Here is a 19,725-nt window from a genome sequence, read left to right as displayed (position 1 = left end):
ATCCCTGTTCATTTAATATTATGTTCATGCAGCTCTCTTTCCACTGTGTGTCTATCGCCTCGATCTCTCTTCTGCAATGGAAATGTCTAGCTTCTGGACTATACTCTGGGTATGGTGTTGTTATTATGTGCCGTCAAGTCGTTTGCGACTCATAGCGGCACAACAGCCCTAAACCCTGCTCTATCCTGTGCCAACCGCACTGTCTCTGACACACCCATCCCGATTACCCCAGTCACCGAGTCAATCCGTCTCATAGAGGGTCTTCCCCTCCTGCGCCGTCCCTCCACCCTCCCAAGCATGATGTCCCTCTCCAAGGACCCGTCCCTCCTGGCAACATGTCCAAAGTATGTCAGACGAAGCCCCAGAATCCTTGCCTCCAAGGAGTAGCTTGGTTTAATCTTCTCCAAGATGAATCTGTTTGTTTTCCTGGCAGTCCACGGTACATTCAGTACTCTTCTCCAGCACCACAGCTCAAAAGCATCCACTCTCCTTCTGTCCTCCCTAGTCATTGTCCAACTCTCTGATGCATAACAAGCGATTGCAAATACCATGGCCTGTATCAGGCGCACCTTAGTCTCCAGAGAGACACTGTTGCTCCTGAGTACTTTAGAGAGGTCCCTAACAGCAGACTTTCCCATCACGATACACTTTTTTATTTCCTGACTGCTGGTGCCGAGAGTGTTGACTGTGGAGCCGAGCAAACTGAAGCTGTGAACAATCTCAATCTCTTCGTCATCCATCCTGACGCTGCCAATTGGTCCAGTGGTGAGAATCTTTGTCTTCTTGACATTGAGCCTCAGTCCATACTGAAGGCTGCAGTCCTTGACCCTTCGCAGCAAGTGCATGAGGTCCTCCTCAGTTTCAAAAGGAAAAGACACACTGCACTGGAGCAAATTCTTGGGTTGAAGACTGATGAGGTTAAAAGAGCTATTCATTTCACAGGAGGGGAAACCCACAGGGTTCAGAGTTACATCCATTTGGAATTCTTGGAGAACCTCAGTTATATTTGTCTGGAAAATGGTAAATTAGTTGTTAGTTGCTGTCAAGTTGGCTCCAGTTTGTGGCAACCTCATGTATAACTAAGCAGAAGCAGAAGCCTGGCCCATGCTATTCATGATTGGTAGTATGCTCAAGTCCATTCAGCCACTGGGTATTGTCTTCCAACTCAGGAGGCTCATTGGCTAGCACTATACAGTATACTTTTATGTTCTGATTCCTGTCTCTGTTGGCTAATTTTTAGAAGTAGATCACCATATCACTTTCTTTCTCGTCTCTAGAAAGTCTGGAGGCACATCTGAAATCTGCCCACATGGGTGACCTTATCGGTATTGGACATAATGGCATTTGACACTCAGCTTATAGCACAGCCAGCTATAACAGACAGGCAGGCTGGAGGTTTCAAAGCTAACATTTTAAATCTATTTTCTCTCTAAACCCAGCTTCCTAATATCCAGCTTTTCCAATGTAAATGACACCATTATTCCACTATTTACATTGTTGTTGTTAAGTGTCCTCCAGTCATAGACGACTCATAGTGTCCCTATGAACAAAAAACCTGAGCACTGTTCATAGAGTTTCCGGAGGCAAGCTATTTCGGAAGTGGATGCTACCCTTGTTTCCAAACTTGTTTTTATTCGGAAGCTCCACCAAACACTGTCGACCATGGCACATTTGGCACATCAGTGTCACAGCATTCAGCATCACAGCAAGCACGAGTTACCTCTGTACAGCAATGCACAGACCAGTGTTATACTACTTAGAAGAACGTTTGAAAAAAAAACAATTTAAACTAGGCTTGAAGGCCACAGGCTTGATGGCCTTAATGGGTAATTTAAATAGGAGGCTTTATCATATCTCCTTACTTCCCTTAGCGAACCAACATTTCACCCTACCACTCACCAGATCCCAGCCAACAGCTTCTGTAGAAGCAGCTCCTGTAGATTACTTTCAAACTATTCTCCACCATCATGCTGCCCACCAAAAAGGGCACATTAGAAACAAGAAATTTAATCTGATTCCTCTTATTACAAATTTATCTGTGAGTTCTAACACTTTTTCTCCTCAAATATGCCTTGACTCTGCCTGCTTCTCTTTTGACCCACATTCTCCTCCTGAAGGGCATTCTTGTCTGTGCCTAGCCTATGGCAAGTAGTTGTTTTTACACTTGCTTTATTCCAACACATTTACCAAAAACACACAAAATTGACTGTATTAAATCTAACTCAGACTCAAAGAAAACCTGTAAGGCACACATGCCAAGAGTCTAGCACCTCAAGATTCAGAATAGCAAAGATTCAAATAACATTTGAATCAAAGGATGCCAAGATGGCCTGACACTAGGAAGTAGGATGTAGAACAGCCTAGAAGGCACAAGAAGAGTATCCTAAGAAAATGAGATGGAGAAGAATATTATGTATTTGAACATATTGAAGGGCAATAACACAAATGCTAGAAGAATTTTAGGATACACTAAAAATAACTACAAGAGAAATGTGAAAATCCACATTCAATAACAGAATATAGAAATTGTCAAACAATATTATTAATACCAATTGCAAATAAACTTTTGCTGAAGATGACTAATGTGCATTGAGGGCTGTCATTGCTAACATTAGATGGATCTTGACTGAAAGCAAAAAATTTTCAACCATGGCCAATGTAACTATGCAAGGCAATCAATTGTGTGGATTATGAGAATTCTAGAACAATGACGCTGCTTATATAGAGTCTGTGTATAAAGAACGGGACAGTGGTTGTGACAAAGAAAATTGTATGACTTAAAGCCAAGAATTATGTGTGTAGTATTAGAAAGAATACTTGCCCAATATGTATGTGGAGCAAATAAACTGAGCCAGATAAGGATGAACACATCCTCAAGATTAGATAGAAACTCATTAAGCTAGCTAAAAGGAAAGAAGACTTGAAGCATTTACTGAGCCAGGCCAAATTCACTGTTCTTGAATCAATTCCAGTTAACAAGTCTACAGGACAGAGTAGAATCCTCGTAGATCTTCCAGTGTTGATTTTTGCAGAGGGAGACATCCTCAACTTTCTCCTGTTTTAAACTTTTAGCAAAAGTTTACAGAAAACTTGGATTTCCATTCAGTTTACTTTTCTCTCTTAAAAGATTCTTTCATTGTTGTAAATTTCCTCCCTCTTCACACCCCACAGTCCACATTGCTATGCATCTCTTATTCTGGACTATTGTCATGCAAATAATACCTAATCATATATTTCCTTTAGATAGCTCTTTCCCTCATCTATTTTAATACAGTGTTCATTGTTTATCTTCTCTTTTATTAGTTTTCCCCCAGCCCCTGTGTCAATCTTGTTTTGTAACAGTGGCATTATGCAGTATTTATTCTTTTGTGATTGAGATATTTCACTCAGCCTAATGTTTTCCAGGGTCAGCCATTTTGTATAATATTTTATGAGCTCCTTGTTTTTCAGTGCTGTGTAGTATTCCACTGTGTGAATATAACACAGCTTCTCTAACCATTCATTTGTTGATGAGTACTTGGGTTTCTTCCATCTCTTTGCTATGGTGAACAATGCAGCAATAAACATGGGTGTGCATGTATCTGTTTGGGTGGCAGTTATGGTTTAAGTAGGGTATATTTCCAGTAGTGCAAATACTTGGTCAAATGAATTATGGCACATTTACACTGTGGAATACTATGCAGCATGCAGGAACAATGATTTTGTAAATTACTTCCTAACTTGGGAGGGACTGGAGGGCATTATGCTGAGTGAACAAACTCAGTCCCACAAGGACAAATATTGTATAAAATCATTATAGTAGAATGAATATGAGGATCCAAGTTGGGGAGGGGAAATCAGAGGGATGAGAACATGTGGAGGAGGGGAGATTAATCATGGGGTTGTACAATTTGATGGGTGGAGAGGTGAGGAAAATTGTAAGAATCTGGTCTGGAAAAGAATATATTTGGATTTTGTAAATAAACTAAGATAATGAAGAAGGAGGAGAAGGAGGAAGAGAAGGAGGAGAAGGAGACAGAGGAAAAGAAGAAGAAGGAGGAGGAGGAGGAGGAGGAAGCAGACAGGGCAATATCTCTAGGGTAGATTGCCCAGGTTATAGAGAGGATGGTCTGTGTAAACTATGTCTTTCCTTTGTCTTCTCAAGTTGCCCTTAGACATCTTCTGCCCAACTCTTCTCTTTTTTGACTTCTCATACTGTAATGAAATTGTCATAGTTTCTTATGGCATACATTTTTTTTTTCTTTCTCCTTTGTCTTTGTAATGACCTCTTGCTCTCTTCTTGGATGATATCCTTAATTTTATCCCTCAGCTTAATCACTTTGTCATGGTGACCAAAATCGTCTTAAGATGATTTTAAAATTCAAGTTGGAAAGACTCAAGTTGGTGTTTTGGTTCTTGTAGAATTTTCATTTTTTTCAATTTCAATTTGAAATTGCACATGAGTAATTGATGGTCCATGCAACAGTTAGCAAGGTCCTGGTATTGACTGCTTATACTGAACTTCTCCAGTGATTCTTTCCATAAATGTAGTCGACCCAATGCCTATGAAATCAAAACCCATAGAATTTTCAGTTGCCTTATATGCATATCCTTATATGCATATAAAAGCTCTATAATGAGTGAGGAAGACTGAACAAAAATTAATCCCTTTGAATTAGGATGTTGGTGAAGAATATTGTTTTTCACACCAGATCTTTCTAATTTCCTTCAATTTTGTTAATAAAATACATAAAAATAATGTAAATCATATGAATGATTGTATGGAACACAATGCAAATGAAAGATTGTATGAAACAATGTATATAAATGAAACATACTGTAAAGGTATTATTACATGAAAATCAATAAAAATATTTTTTAAAAAAGAACATGGACACAGTCCAAATGGTCAAGCACAATCAAATGGATTGAGAAATTATGGTACATTCACACAATGGAGTACTATGCAGCATGTAGAAATAATGATTTTGAAAACTACTACCCAACATGGAAGGGACAGGAGAGCATCATGCCAAGGGAACTAACTCAGTCCCATAAGGACAAATACTGTATAAGACCATTCTTGTAGGAATAGGTCAGGAGTAAAACATGTATGAGGATCTAAGGAGGAAGGGTAGGAGCAGAGGGGTGAAAATGGGTTGTGGGAGTATAATCATAGAATTGCACAATTTGATGAGTGGAAGGAGGGGTGGGGAAAGGAATGGTAAAGATTTGGTGTGAAAACCAATGTATATAAACTTTTTAAGTCAATCAGTACAAAAGAAAAATTTTCTTTGAAAAAAGGTTTATAGCCTCAAAAACTCAGTGGAGGATTGTGATGGGTTGGAATCAACTCAACGGTTGTGAATTTGAAATACACAGGCAGACAGGCAAGATGAACAGGTACACACAGGGAAACAAGATTATACCCACAGCCATATTGATCTGGTAGAAGATATTTTTTGTATATGTATTTGTTTTTATTGTAAATAGATCCATATATATACAAGAGCAAATGGGGGAAATTGTGAAAACTGAACTAAAACCAAACATTTCAGGGAATGAGTAGTTGGATCTAGAAGGTCAGAACCATCATGATCAATTGGCATTAACACAGTCCACAGAGAATTCTCTACATTCTGCTCTGGTGAGTAGTTACATGAGTCTTAAACACTTGGAAGTAGTTATCAAGGTACAGCTATCAGTCTTTCCCATACACAATAAAGGGGGTGAGAAAATAAAAGACCACAGAAACATTTATTTTCATGACCCTGAAACCAGAAGAACTAGAAGATGCTCAGCTCTGACCACTCTGAAAACTAGTACAAGGTCTATGATATTGTTGTTGTTATGTGCCATCAAGTTGCTTGTAATTTGAAGCCAACCCTATGTACAACAACACTATACTTCTCTATGCTGTGCCAATTTTATTGTCTCTAACACATCTTCCCCCATTACGCCAGTTACTGAATCATTCTTTCTCATCAAGGGTCTTCTTCTCTCATGCTGTCCCTCCACACTCCCAAGCATGACGCCCCTCTCCAAGGACTGGTCCCTCCTTGAAACATGTCCAAAGTATGTCAGACAAAGCTTCAGAATCCTTGCCTCCAAGGAGCAGTCTGGTTTCACCCTCTCCAGTACAGACCTGTTTGTTCTCTTAGCCATCCATTGTATATTCAATACTTTTCTCTGGCAGCACAGATCAAAGGCATCAATTCTCCTTCAATCATCCCTAGTCATTGTGCGGCTTTCTGATGCAAAACAAGTAATTCTGGAAACTATGGCCTGCATCAGACGCACTTTTGTCTCTATACTGACATTGTTTTACTTCAGTACTCTTGAGATGTCCTTGACAGCAGGCTTTCCCAATGCAATTCATCTTTTGATTTTGTGGTTTCTGTGGTTGACTGTGGAGCCAAACTAAAGCTGTTAATTTCTCCACCATCATGATGCTGCCAATTAGCTGAGAATCTTTGTTTTCTTGATTGTAAGGATCTTTGTTTTCTTGATGTTGAGCTTCAATCCATATTGAAGACTACAGTGTTTGACCTTCTACAGCAAGTGTTTCAGGTCCTCCTCAGTTTCAGCAAGAAGAGTTGTGTCATCTGCATAACAGAGATTGTTGATGATTCTTTCTCTAATCTTGATACCACATGCCTCCTCATAGAGTCCTGCCTTCTGGATAATCTGTTTTCCATATAGATTTAAAAGGCATGGAGATAGGATACATCCTTGTTGTACACCCTTCCTGTTTTTGAACAATGTAGTTTCCTTGCTCTGTTCTGATGACTGTCTCTGGCTCCAAGTTTCATATAAGCACAATCAAGTGTTCTGGGATTCCCATTCCCCTCAGAATTAGCCACAGTTTGTTCTGATCGATACAGTCAAATGCCTTTACATAGTCAATGAAACACAGATAGACATTCCCTTTGGTACACCCTGCTTTCAGCCAAGCTCCATCTAGCAGTAGTTATAATATCCCTAATACCACTGGTTTTTCTAAACCCAGGCTGTACATCTGGCAGTTCTCTGTTGATATACTACTGTTCCAGTCATTTTGGGGAAATTTTCAGCAGAACCTTGCTTGCATGTGAGATTAATATTGTTCAATAATTTCCGCAATCTGTCATTTCATCTTTCTTTGGAATAGGAACAAATATGGATCTCTTCCACTCAGTTGGCCAGGTGGTTGTCCTCCAGGTTTCTTGGCACAACTTGGTGAGCACATCAAGGGCAGTGTCTGTTTGTTGAAATACGTCAATTGGTATACCGTCAATTCCTGGTGCCTTGCTTTTTGCCAATTCTGTCAGAGCAGCTTGAACTTCTTCCTTTATCACCACAGGCTCTTGCTCATATGTTGTTTTATTAAATTCTTCTGTGTCAGTCAATTCCTTTTGGTACAATGACTCTCTCTATTCCTTCCATATTTTAATCCTTTCTGGATCATTTAATATTCTACCCAAAACTTTCGTAAGTATTGCAATTTGAGACTTAAATTTGTTATTCAGTTCCTTCAGGTTAAGAAATGCTGAGTGAGTTTGACCCTTTTAATTTTCTGATTCCAGCTCTTTGAATATTTCATTATGATACTTTGTCTTCCTGAATTGCCCTTTGGAATCTTCTGTTCAGCTCCTTAATTTCTTGATTTCTTCCCTTTGCTTTGGCTTCTCAGTGCTTGAATACCTTTTGCATTCTTCATGGATGATATTTTTTATATCCTCTCACAGCTCATCTGGTCTTTGTTCATTAGTGTTCAATGTCTCAAAGCTGTTCCTGAAATGGTTTTGATATTTGAGTGAGAGAGACTCAAGATCAAATTTTTGTTGCTGTGGATTTAATTTAATTTTCTTTAGCTTCAGCTGGAACTTGCATATGAGTAGTTGGTAGCCCGCTTTACAATCAGCACCTGGCCTTGTTTTCACAGCTGATATTGAGCTTCTCCAGTGATTCTTTCCACAGATGTAATAAATCGGCTGCCTGTGCATACCATCAGGTCAAATCCATGTATATAGCCTGTGTTTATGTTTTTTTTTTTTTATAAAAAGCCTTTGTAATGAATAAATCATTGATTTTACAGAATTCTATCATTCTATCTCCAGCATCATTTCCATCACCAAGTCCATGTTTTCCAACTACTGATTCTTCTTCTTTTTTCCCCAACTTTTGCATTCTAATCACCCACTATTTTTAATGCCTCTTGATTGCATGTTCAATCAATTTTTGACTGCAAAAGTTGGTAGAAATCTTCTATTTCCTCATTTTTGGCTCTAGATGTTGGTGTATTTATTTGAATTATAGTGGTATTTACTGGACTTCCTTGTATGCATATGGGTATTATCCTGTCACTCACAACATTGTGTTTCAAGATGGATCTAGAAATAAGTTTTTTTAACTATTAAAAGCAACCCCATTTTTCCTCACTATTTCATCTCTGCCATAGTAGACCCTGTGACTGACTGATTAAAAATGTCCCATGCCAGTCCATCTCATTTTGGCAATACCTAGAATGTCAATTTTTATGCATTGCATTTCTTTCTTAACAATGTCTATTTTTCCTACATTCATGCTTCTCACATTGCACGTTCCAGTCACTAGTGTCTGCTTACAACTATTCCTCCTCATTTGAGTTTCCATATTTGAGGAAACAGCCTCAGTTACCATATATGCTAGCCCAAGTGTGCTCTATTGTACATAGTGTTTTCAAAGGCCTGCTATTTCAGAAGTGATGGCCAATCCTTCTTCCTAGTCTGTCTTAATTCAAATGCTCAGATTTAGAACAATATCTGAAAGACAAACATTTTACAGAAAGGAGCAGAAGCAACCAATAGATTTAGTATTGCTCTCCACTACTGGGACATATGTCTTGATGCACTCTTTTCCCTGCTCCACCAGCATCTTCTTCTACACCCACCTATGCCATTCAACACCTCTCTCCCTCTATCCAGCCCTTGATATGATGGCTTAGGTCTCAAGCTTTCTGGGCTTCTGTGACTCTGAACACTTTGCACTGCTGCCAGTTTTTTATGTTGTGGCCAGTATCTCTTGCATTTGATGTTGTTATGTGCCATGGAGATGCTTGCAACTCATAACGAATGACCCTATGTACAACAGCCCTAAACCCTGCTTTATATTGTAGCTGATGTTAGATGGATCTTGGCTGAAAGCAGGGAATACCAGAGGAATGTCTATCTGTGTTTCATTGACTATGCAAAGGCATTTGACTGTGTAGATCATAACAAACTATGGCTGACTCTGAGAAGAATGGGAATCCCAGAACACTTGATCATTCTAATGCGAAACTTATACTTGGACCAGGAGGCAGTCGTGAGAACAGAGCAAGGGAACACTGCATGGTTCAAAATTGGGAAGGGTGTACGCCAGGGATGCATCCTATCTCCATACCTCTTCAACCTATATGCAGAACAGATTATCCGGGAGGCTGGGCTCTATGAGGAGAAATGTGGAGTCAAGATTGGTGGACGATTTATCAACAACCTGCGTTATGCGGATGACACAACCCTGCTTGCTGAAACTGAAGAGGACCTGAAGGGCCTGCTTCAGACTGTGGCCTATAATATGGATTGAGGCTCAATGTCAAGAAGACAAAGATTCTCACCACTGGACCAATTGGTAGCATCAGGATGGATGGTGAAGAGATTGAGATTGTACACAGCTTTAGTTTGCTTGGCTCTATAGTCAACAGTCTTGGCACCAGAAGCCCTGAAATTAAAAGGCACATTGCCATGGGAAAGTCTGCTGTTAGGGACCTCTCCAAAGTACTGAAGAGCAATGGTGTCTCTCTGGAGACTAAAGTGCGTCTGATACAGGCTATGGTCTTCGCAATCACTTGTTATGCATCAGAGAGTTGGACAATGACCAAGGAGGCTAGAAGGAGAATTGATGCCTTTGAGCTGTGGTGCTGGAGAAGAGTATTGAGAATACCATGGACTGCTAGGAAAACAAACAGATTTGTCTTGGAAAGGGTTAAACCGGTTGGCTCCTTGGAGGCAAGGGTTCTGAGTCTCCGTCTAACATACTCTCGACATGTTGTGAGGAGAGACCGGTCCTTAGAGAGGGACATCATGCTTGGGAGGGTGGAGGGACAGCGCAGGAGAGGAAGGCCCTCTCTGAGGTGGATTGATTCAGTAACTGGGATAACTGGGATGGGAGTATCAGAGACAGTGTGATTGGCACAGAGCGGAGTTTAGGGCTGTTGTACATAGGGTCGCTATGAGTTGCAAGCGACTCGACGGCACATACCAACAACACCAACAATAATCTCACTGTCTCTGACATGCCTATCCCCATTACTCCAGTTACAGAATCAATCCATCTCAAAGAGGGTCTTCCTCTCCTGTGCCATCCCTCCACCCTCCCAAGCATGACAGCCCTCTCCAAGGACTGGTCTCTCCTTCCAACGTGTCCAAAGTATGTCAGATGAAGCCTCAGAATCTTTGCCTCCAAGGAGCAGCCTGGCTTCATCTCTCCAGGATGAACTTGTTTGTTCTCCTAGCAGTCCATTCAATATTCAATATTCTTCTCCAGCACAGAAGCTCAAAGACACAAATTCTCCTTCTATCATCCCTAGTCTGTCTCTCTGAAGCATAACAAATAATGGCAAAGACCATGGCCTGTATCAGGTGCACCTTAGTCTCCAGACTAACATTGTTGCTCCTCAGTACCTTGGAGAGGTCTCTGACAGCAGACTTTCTCAATGCAATTAGTCTTTCAATTTCCTGGCAGCTGGTACCAAGAGTGTTGATTGTAGAGTCAAGCAAACCAAAGCTGTCAACAACCTCAGTCTCTTCACCATCTATCATGATGCTGCCAATTGGCCCAGTGGTGAGAATTTCGTTTTCTTTTTTAAAAAGTTTTTTAAAAAATTTTAATATATTTTGTGTGCCTGTACCATCAAATCAGATTTGACAGGTACAGGAGGAGATTGCCTCCCTTCTCCGGCAAAGCAGCTGGTGAATTCAAACTGAATATCTCTGGGATTGCAGTATAGCTTCTTGCCACTAGGCCACCAGAGCTCCGAATTTTGTTTTCTTGATGTTGAGCTTCAATCCATATTGAAGGCTGCAATTCTGACCTTCTACAGCAAGTGCTTCAGGTCCTCCTCAGTTTCAGCAAACAGGGTTGTGTCATCTGCCTAACACAGATTGTTGATAAGTCTACCTTCAGTCCTGAGCCTCTAAATCCAAATACCAGGTGCTAGTATTAGGAAAGGATTCCTATCTCAGACGGTACTGAGGAAAAGTTCTTTGCCTTAAATTTCTGCTCCAGGACTGACTTCTTGTGGCTTTAGTGCCTCTTCTCTTCAATTTGCAGCATGCTACTGTCACAAGGGAATAGTTTCCCAAGAGAGGGTGATGTGTCCTCTAAATCTACTATATAAGTGTTGTTTTCTAGGCCTGAGGGCCTGTTACCTGCAGGCCCAAAACTATTTAAGCACTCAGGCCCTGCCTGCTGGATTTCTGGGAATGTGAATGTACCTGTGCTGAATAAAGTTGGGAAAAAACATCAATAAAATTAAAAATCATAAAAAAACCCATAACTATAACTACTAGAAGTCTACTCTGGTGGTGTAGTCTGTAGGCAGCTGTGCTGATACACTGAAGGCAATATCTCTGTAGGTTTGAATCCACCAGTGACTCCATGAGAGAAAAATAGACAATCTCTAGGCATGGAATTTACATACTTCCAAAAACATGCCCAAGGGTCAGCTATGATTTGGTTCCTACTTGACAGCAGTTTTTAGTTCTAGCCATAAAATAGAGACATATGGAACACCCAAGACTGTAGTACTACTAATCTAGATGTGAGATCATTCTTGTGACTTAACAGTCAACCCAATGTTTTTGTTGCTACTGTATGCTGTTGAATCAATTACAACTCATAGTGACTCTATGGACAACAGATCTGAACCTTGCCTTACCTCATGCTATCCTTCTGATCTGCACCATTCTCAAATCATTGTTAGAGTCACTGTGTCAAACCTTTTTGCTGAGGGTCTTGCTCTTCTTCTCTGGCTGTCTACATTTCCCAACATGGTGTCTTTTTGTAAGGACTTTTTGACAATATGCTCAAAATATGTGAGACAAAATTTCCATCCTTGCCTCTAAGGAACATTCTGGTTACACTTCCCCCAATACATGCTTGTTTGGATTCCTGGCAGTCTGTAGCATATTCAATACAATAATATACAATAGCATAATTCAAATGCAATACCGTAATTCAAAGACATTGATTCTTATTTTGTGATCCTTATTCATTGTTCAATCTTCAGATTTAGAGGAAGCGAGTAAAAATACCATGGCTTGGGCAGGGCAAAACTTAAACTGACATTATTGCTCTCTAGCACTTTGGAAGCGTCCTTCACAGCAGATTTTCCCAGTGCAACATGTCTTTTATTTTTTCCTATTACCACTGCGTGGGGCACACACAGAAGGCAGAATCTGGGGCAGAATAGAAATTTCAGAAGGGAAGGGAGGGGCCAGAAGGCGGGAACTTCCCAGAGGCCTGGAAGGTCAAGGTGGAGCCGGAAATTGTTGGGAACAGAGGGCCTGCTGCCCTTAGGTGAGGAAAACAATCTAGGCACTAGATCTACAAGACACATCATCCTTGCTTGGGAAACATTACCCCTAAACTCAAGAGACACTGTCCACAGCATAAATAATTGTCAGTAGCTGAAGTGTTTGGAATCACAGACACCCATAAAGTTTGAGATATAAGCTATCAGATCAAGGGCTGAACAATGGGAGATAGGTATTGAAGGGAATGGGTTGGAGTGGAAGGGAATGCTGGTGGATGGTGGAGTAGAGAAATAAGTGGGTCAAGACACTTGCGGAAAACAAGACGAGGAAAACACTGAAACTATTGGTTAATTCCACAATTGAGGAAATATCTTTCATCTGCTACCCCCCTCTAAAATGCTAGTCTGTCAGATACTTCTCTAAATCTGAGCATTCAGATTAAGACAAACTAGGAAAAAAGATTGGGCATCCACTTCCAAAATAGCAGGCCTCTGAAAATCCTATTACACATGTAGACTAACAATTAGGGCAATTGAGGCGGAACTTTCAGGTATGGAAATACAAAGGAAGAGGAACAATTGTAAGCAGACACTAGTGACTGGGACATGGAATTTGAGAACCATGAATGTAGGAAAATCAGATATTGTTAAGGAAGAAATGGAACACATAAATATTGACATACTAGGAACTGGCAAGATAAGATGGACCGGCATAGGGCATTTTGAGTCAGATGATAATATGATCTATTACTCCAGAGATGAAAAGGTGAAGAAAAATGGGGTTGCTTTCATAGTGAAAAAAATAATTTCTAGATATGTCTTTAAATACAATATTGTGAGCGATAGGATAGTATTTATACACATACAAGGAAGTCCAGTGAATACCACTATCATTCAGAAATGTGCACCAACAACCAGAGCCAAAGAAGAGGAAATAGAAGATTTCTACCAACTTTTACAGTCAGAGATCAATTGGACATGCAATCAAGATGCATCAAAAATAATGGGTGACTGGAATGCAAAAGTTGGGAACAGAGAAGAAGGACCAGTAGGGGAAAACAAGGACTCTGTGACAGAAATGAAGCTGGAGATAGAATGATTGAATTTTGCACAATCAATGACTTATTCATTTTAAATATGTTCTATAAGAAACACAAACTCAGGTTATACACATAGAGTTCACCTGATAGCGTGCATAGGAATCAGATTGATTACATCTGTGGAAAGAACCACATGAGAAGCTCAATATCATATGTGAAAACTAGGCCAGGAGCTGATTGTGGAACAGACCACCAACTACTCATATGCAAGGTCAAGCTAAAGCAAAGTAAAATTAAATCAAATCCAAGGTAACCAAAATATTACCTTGAGTCTATCCCACCTGAATTTCAGAACCATCTCAGGAACAGGTGTGAGACCTTGAGCACCAATGAGCAAAACCCAGATGAGTTGTGGGAGGATATCAAGAGTATCATCCAAGAAGAGTGCAAAAGACAGAGGAGGAAGAAAAGACCAAAATGGGTGTCTGAAGAGACTCTGAATATTGCACTAGACCTTCAAGATGCCAAAGTAGAGGGAAGAATTCAAGATGTTAAAGAGCTGGACAGAAGATTTCAAAAGGTAGCATGGGAAGACAAAGTAAAATACTACAATGAAATGTGCAAGGAGCGTGAGTCAGACAATCAAAAGAGGCGGACTCACCCAGCATTTCTTAAGCTCAAGGAACTGATGAACAAATTCAGACTTTGAGTTGCTATGCTTAAGGACGCTGTGGGCAGAATATGAAATTAATTAGAAAGTATTGAGAAGATGGAAAGAGCATACAGAGTCACTGTACCAAAAGGAATTGGTAGACACAGAAGAATTTAATGAAACAACATATGAGCAAGAGACTATGGTGATGAAGGAAGAAGCTCAAGCTGCTTTGAAGGAATTGGCAAAAAACAAGACCCCAGGAATTGATGGAATACCAATTGATGTATTTAAATTAACAGATGGTGCCCTAGATGTGCTCACCAAGTTGTGTCAAGAAATCTGGAGGACAACCACTTGGCGAACTGACTGGAAGAGATCTATATTTGTTCCCATTCCAAAGAAAGGTGATCCAACAGAGTGTGCAAATGATTGAATCATATCATTGATATCACATGCAAACAAGATTCTGCTGAAGATTATCTAAAAGTGACTGGAACAGTACATAAACAGAGAACTTCCAGAAGTTCCGGCTTGGTTTAGAAGGGGTCCTGGTACTATGGATATTGTAGCTAATGTTAGATGGGTCTTGGCTAAAAAGCAGGGAGTACCAGAGGAATGTCTATCTGTGTTTCATTGATTATGCAAAGGCATTTGACTGTGTAGATCACTACAAAGTGTGGCTGAGTCTGCTAAGGTGAAACCTATACTTGGACCAAGAGGCAGTCGTCAGAACAGAACAAGGAAATACTGCACAGTTCAAAATTGAGAAGGGTGAACGCTAGGTATGTGGCCTGTCTCCATACCTTTTCAACCTATATGCAGAACAGATTATCTGAGAGGCTGGGCTGTGTGAGGAGAAATGTGGCATCAGGATTGGAGAAAGGTACATCAACAATCTGCATTATACAGATGACACAACTCTGCTTGCTGAAACTGAGGAGGACCTGAAGCGCTTGCTGCAGAAGATCAAGGACTGTAGCCTTCAATATAGATCGAGGCTCAATATCAAGAAGACAAAGATTCTCACCACTGGACCAAATGGCAGCATCAGAATGGATGGTGAAGAGATTGAGATTGTTAACAGCTTGAGTTTGCTTGGCTCCACAGTCAACACTTTTGGCACCAGCAGCCAGGAAATTAAAAGATGTATTGTGATGGGAAAGTCTGCTATTAGGGACTTCTCCAAAGTATTGAATAGCAATGCTGTCACTCTGGAGATTAAGGTGCACCTGATACAGGCCATGATCTTCACAATCACTTGCTATATATCAGAGAGCTGGACAATGACTAGAGAGGTTAGAAGGAGAACTAATGCCTTTGAGCTGTGATGTTGGAGATGAGTATTGAATATACCATGGACTGCTAAGAAAACAAACAAGTTCATCTTGGAGAGGGTTAAACCAAGCTGCTCCTTGGAGGCAAGGATTCTGAAGCTTCATCTGACATACTTTGGATGTGTTGCAAGGAGGGACTGGTCATTGGAGATGGACATCATGCTTGGTAGGATGGAGGGACAGTGCAGGAGAGGAAGACCCTGTATGAAATGGATTGATTCAGGGACTCGGGTAATGGTGTGTGGGAGACAGTGAGATTGGTACAGGATAGAGCAGGTTTTAATGCTGTTGTACATAGGGTCACTATGAGTTGCTGGCAACTCGATGGTACATAACAACAACAACAACATTACTACCACAGATGTTGATTGTGCATTCAAGTATAATGAAATCTTTGGAAGAATTTGAAAACCATGTCGAGAATAGATGCATTGAACACTGATGATGAAAGACCAGAGTTGTGGGATAACATTAAGGATGTTATTCAAGAAAAGGAAAAAAAAGTTATTGCAACAACAGGAAAAAAAGACAAGACAAAAATGAACCACGAACCAGAAAGCCACGGCACGTGAGCCACCGTGCTCCACCAGTGAGCTACATCTCCAGACTCGACAAGACAAAAATGAATGTCAGAAGATTCTGAATATCTGAAACTTGCACTAAAATGAAGAGATGCCAAAAGTAAGAAATGTTGAAGCAAAAGAACAGATTTCAAACAGTTCAAGAAGACAGAACAAAGTGAAGACATTTGACATTTCTCAAACTGAAAGAACTGAAGAACAAAGTCAAGCCTTGAGTTGAAGTAGTGAAAGATTCTATGAGTAAAATATTAAACTATGCAGGGAACATCAAAAGAAGATGGAAGGAATATAGAGTTATTATATCAGGAAGAATTAGTCGACAGAACCATTTCAAGGAGTAGCATATGATCAAGAACTAATGTTACTGAAGGAAGAAGTCCAACCTGAATTGAAGGAATGGTCAAAAATTAAAGCCCCAGGAATGGATGGAATGCCAATTGATATATTTCAACAAGCAGAGGTAGCCTTGGATATGCTCACAAGTCTATGCCAAGAGAAGACATTTGATGACAGCTATATTTGGAAGACAGCTACTCGCCAATTGACTGTGAGAGATTCATATTTATTCCCATTAAAAAAAAGGAAAAGAAAAGGAGATCTAGCTGAGCTAGCTGAGTGTGGAAATGATTGAACAATATCAGAATATCACATGAAATCTAGGTCAAGATTATGAAAAGAATGACAAGTACAATAAACTGACAGGGAACTTCCAGAAATTCAAGCTGGATTCAGAATGAGAAATATCATTGTAACAAATGGCTAACATTGAGAAGAATGAGAATTCAAGAACACTTAATCATGCTCATGAAAAACAAACAAGTATTTGTCCAAATAGGACAAGAGGATTCTGAATGTTTTAAAATCAGGAAAGGTGTGCATCAGGGTTGTATTTCCTTTTCATGCTTATTCAATTTCTATTGTTGTTGTTATGTGTCATCGCATTGCCTGCGACTCATAGAGACCATTGTACAATAGCTCTGAATTCTGCTCTATCCTGAGCCAGTCTCACTGTCTCTGATACACCTACCCCCATGATCCCAGTTTACTGTGCCATTCCATCTCATCTGAGGTCTTCCTCTATCACTGTTGCTCCACTCTTTCAAGCATGATATACTTCTTCAGAGACTGGTCCCTCCTGGCCAGATTCCCAAAGTATGTGAGTTGTTTTCATCGAATCTCCTGCAACTCACAATGACCCCATGTAATGTGCCCTGAAATGTGCACTATTCTAAGCCAGTCTCACTGACTCTGACACACCTACTTCCATTACCTTAATTATTGTGTCAATACATCTTATCCAAGGTCTTCCTCTCCTGTGTTGTCCCTCTACCCTTCCAAGCTTAATGTCCTTCTCCAAGAACTGGGCCCTTCTGTCCATGTGCCCAAAGTATGTGAAACAGAGTTTTAAAAGTCTAGCCTCCCAGGAGAAGCTTGGTTTCACCCCCTTTTAAGACACACCTGTTTGTTCTCTTGGCAGTCCATACAACAACATCAGTCTAGAGACTAAGGTGCAAGTGATCCAGGCCATGGTCTTTGCAATTACTTGCTATGCATCAGAGAGAGCTGGATAATGACTATGTATGTGAGACAGAGCTTCAAAATCCTTGCCTCCAAAAAGCAACCTGATTTCACCCTCTCCAGAATAAACCTGTTTGTTCTCTTAGCAGTCCACAGTATGTTCAATACTCTTTTCTTACACCACAACTCAAAGGCATCAATTCTTCTGTCATCTTCAGTCATTGTTCAGTTCTCTTATTCATATCAAGTAATATACTGTGCAAGTAATTCATGAAGCTGGCTTACATAAGGAAAAATACGTCATCAGGATTGGAGGAGGAAGACTCAACAACAACCCATTTTAAGCAGATGACACGAACTTGGTGGTAAAAAATGAAGAGGACTTTAAGCACTTGTTACAGAAATCCAAAGGCTACAAGTATTGCATTTCATTACCAAGAAAGCGTCAAGGGAAACATTTGTTATTGTGTGATGCAGAGTTGGAAGCAATCCATATCTCACCCTCCAGCAGATTTTTAGAGGCAGTAAATTGTAAAAAAAGGAGATTGCCCATTCTTCTTCTGTAGGGCTGCTGATGGATTTGAACCATATGCCTTTGGGATTATCACTAGATCATGAAAGCAGTCCTAACAGAGTGAATAGAAATAAGAGACACAAGGAGGCAATGAGAAGAGCCCTGATATAGTGTGGCGACTGCATTACTCAGTATCAGGAAACAATTGTGCATCAACTACTGAACCAAAAAGGAATTTGCTCTTGTAAACTTTCACTCAAATCACAATTTTTTAAAAAATAAGAATGATGTTTGTGTTGTCAGAGCATAATCCTTGGTCCTTTGTTAGATTCCTGAATTATGCGTCAAAGGCACATGTAAGGTAAATATTTCCAGCTATTGAGTGTGGACTGTTTGACCAGTACTTTTAGGAAATCAACATGGAAATCGAGGCCTTTGTTCCTTTTAATTTAGTAAATCAACCTGTAGAGCTGTATCCAAAAGCAACAACTCAACCCAAATATATTTTTATGCTAGAAATTTATATACTGTAGTGTTATTTCTAATAGATAAGAATAAACAAGCATATTTGGACATTTAAAAGTTTCAATAAGGATATAAATATGTCTGTAAATAACTTTTTGCCTATATTATATTCGAACTGTTACCAAAATGTTTATAGAAATTTGGTAACACGGAAACATTTTAGTGAAAAAGGATACAAAATGATAGACCCACAGATCTATGTAATTAATTTATAAAAGACTAAAATCCCGACAAGCTGTGGCTCTGCGACGCGGCTGGAAGCGGAGGCTTAAGTTAGATAATACAGGATTTCTGACAACCTCCAGCCATGCGTCTCTCTGCCTTGCTGGCCATGGCATCCAAAGTTAATCTGCCTTCTAACTACCGATATGGAATGAGCCGCCCGGGCTCCTTGGCAGACAAGAAGAAGAACCCTCCAGGGACCAGGTGGCGTCGGGTGGCCGTAGAACCTATCTCTGACGACGACTGGCATCTGTTCTGTGGGGACATGGTGCAAGTCCTAGAAGGAAAGGATTCTGGAAAGCAGGGCAAAGTGGTTCAAGTTATCCGGCAGAGAAATTGGGTTGTTGTAGAGGGGCTAAACACACATTACCGCTACATTGGCAAGACTGAGGATTACCGAGGAACCATGATTCCTAGTGAAGCCCCTCTGCTTCACCGCCAGGTCACGCTTGTGGATCCTGCGGACAGGAAACCAACTGAGATAGGATGGAGGTTCACTGAGGCAGGAGAGCGAGCACGAATCTCCACAAGATCAGGAAGAATTATCCCCAAACCTGAATTTCCCAGAACGGATGGCATCGTCCCCGAAACATGGACTGATGGCCCCAAAGACACCTCAGTGGAAGATGCTCTAGAAAGAACCTATGTGCCCCGTCTAAAGACACTGGAGGAGGAGGTGATGGAGGCAATGGGGACCCAGGAGACCCGGAAACACAAGAAGGTCTATTTGGTATTGAGTCTGGGACAGCGCTTCTCCCCTACTTCTCTGTCTTAGCCTTGGAGGCTGGGGCCACCCTCTTCACACCCCAATAAAGAGCCATG

General features: G+C 40.5%; 1 pseudogene; it reads left to right on the top strand.

The window, feature by feature from the left end:
- Positions 1–18,988: 18,988 nt before the first annotated feature.
- Positions 18,989–19,678, top strand: LOC102861356 (annotated as a pseudogene).
- Positions 19,679–19,725: the final 47 nt, after the last annotated feature.

The sequence above is a fragment of the Elephantulus edwardii genome, unplaced genomic scaffold (genome assembly GCF_000299155.1).
Source record: "Elephantulus edwardii isolate Elephantulus edwardi_28Jun2011 unplaced genomic scaffold, EleEdw1.0 scaffold00097, whole genome shotgun sequence".
Lineage (NCBI taxonomy): Eukaryota > Metazoa > Chordata > Mammalia > Macroscelidea > Macroscelididae > Elephantulus > Elephantulus edwardii.
The sequence above is the reverse complement of the archived record's forward strand: the minus strand, read 5'-3'. Positions and strand labels throughout refer to the sequence as shown.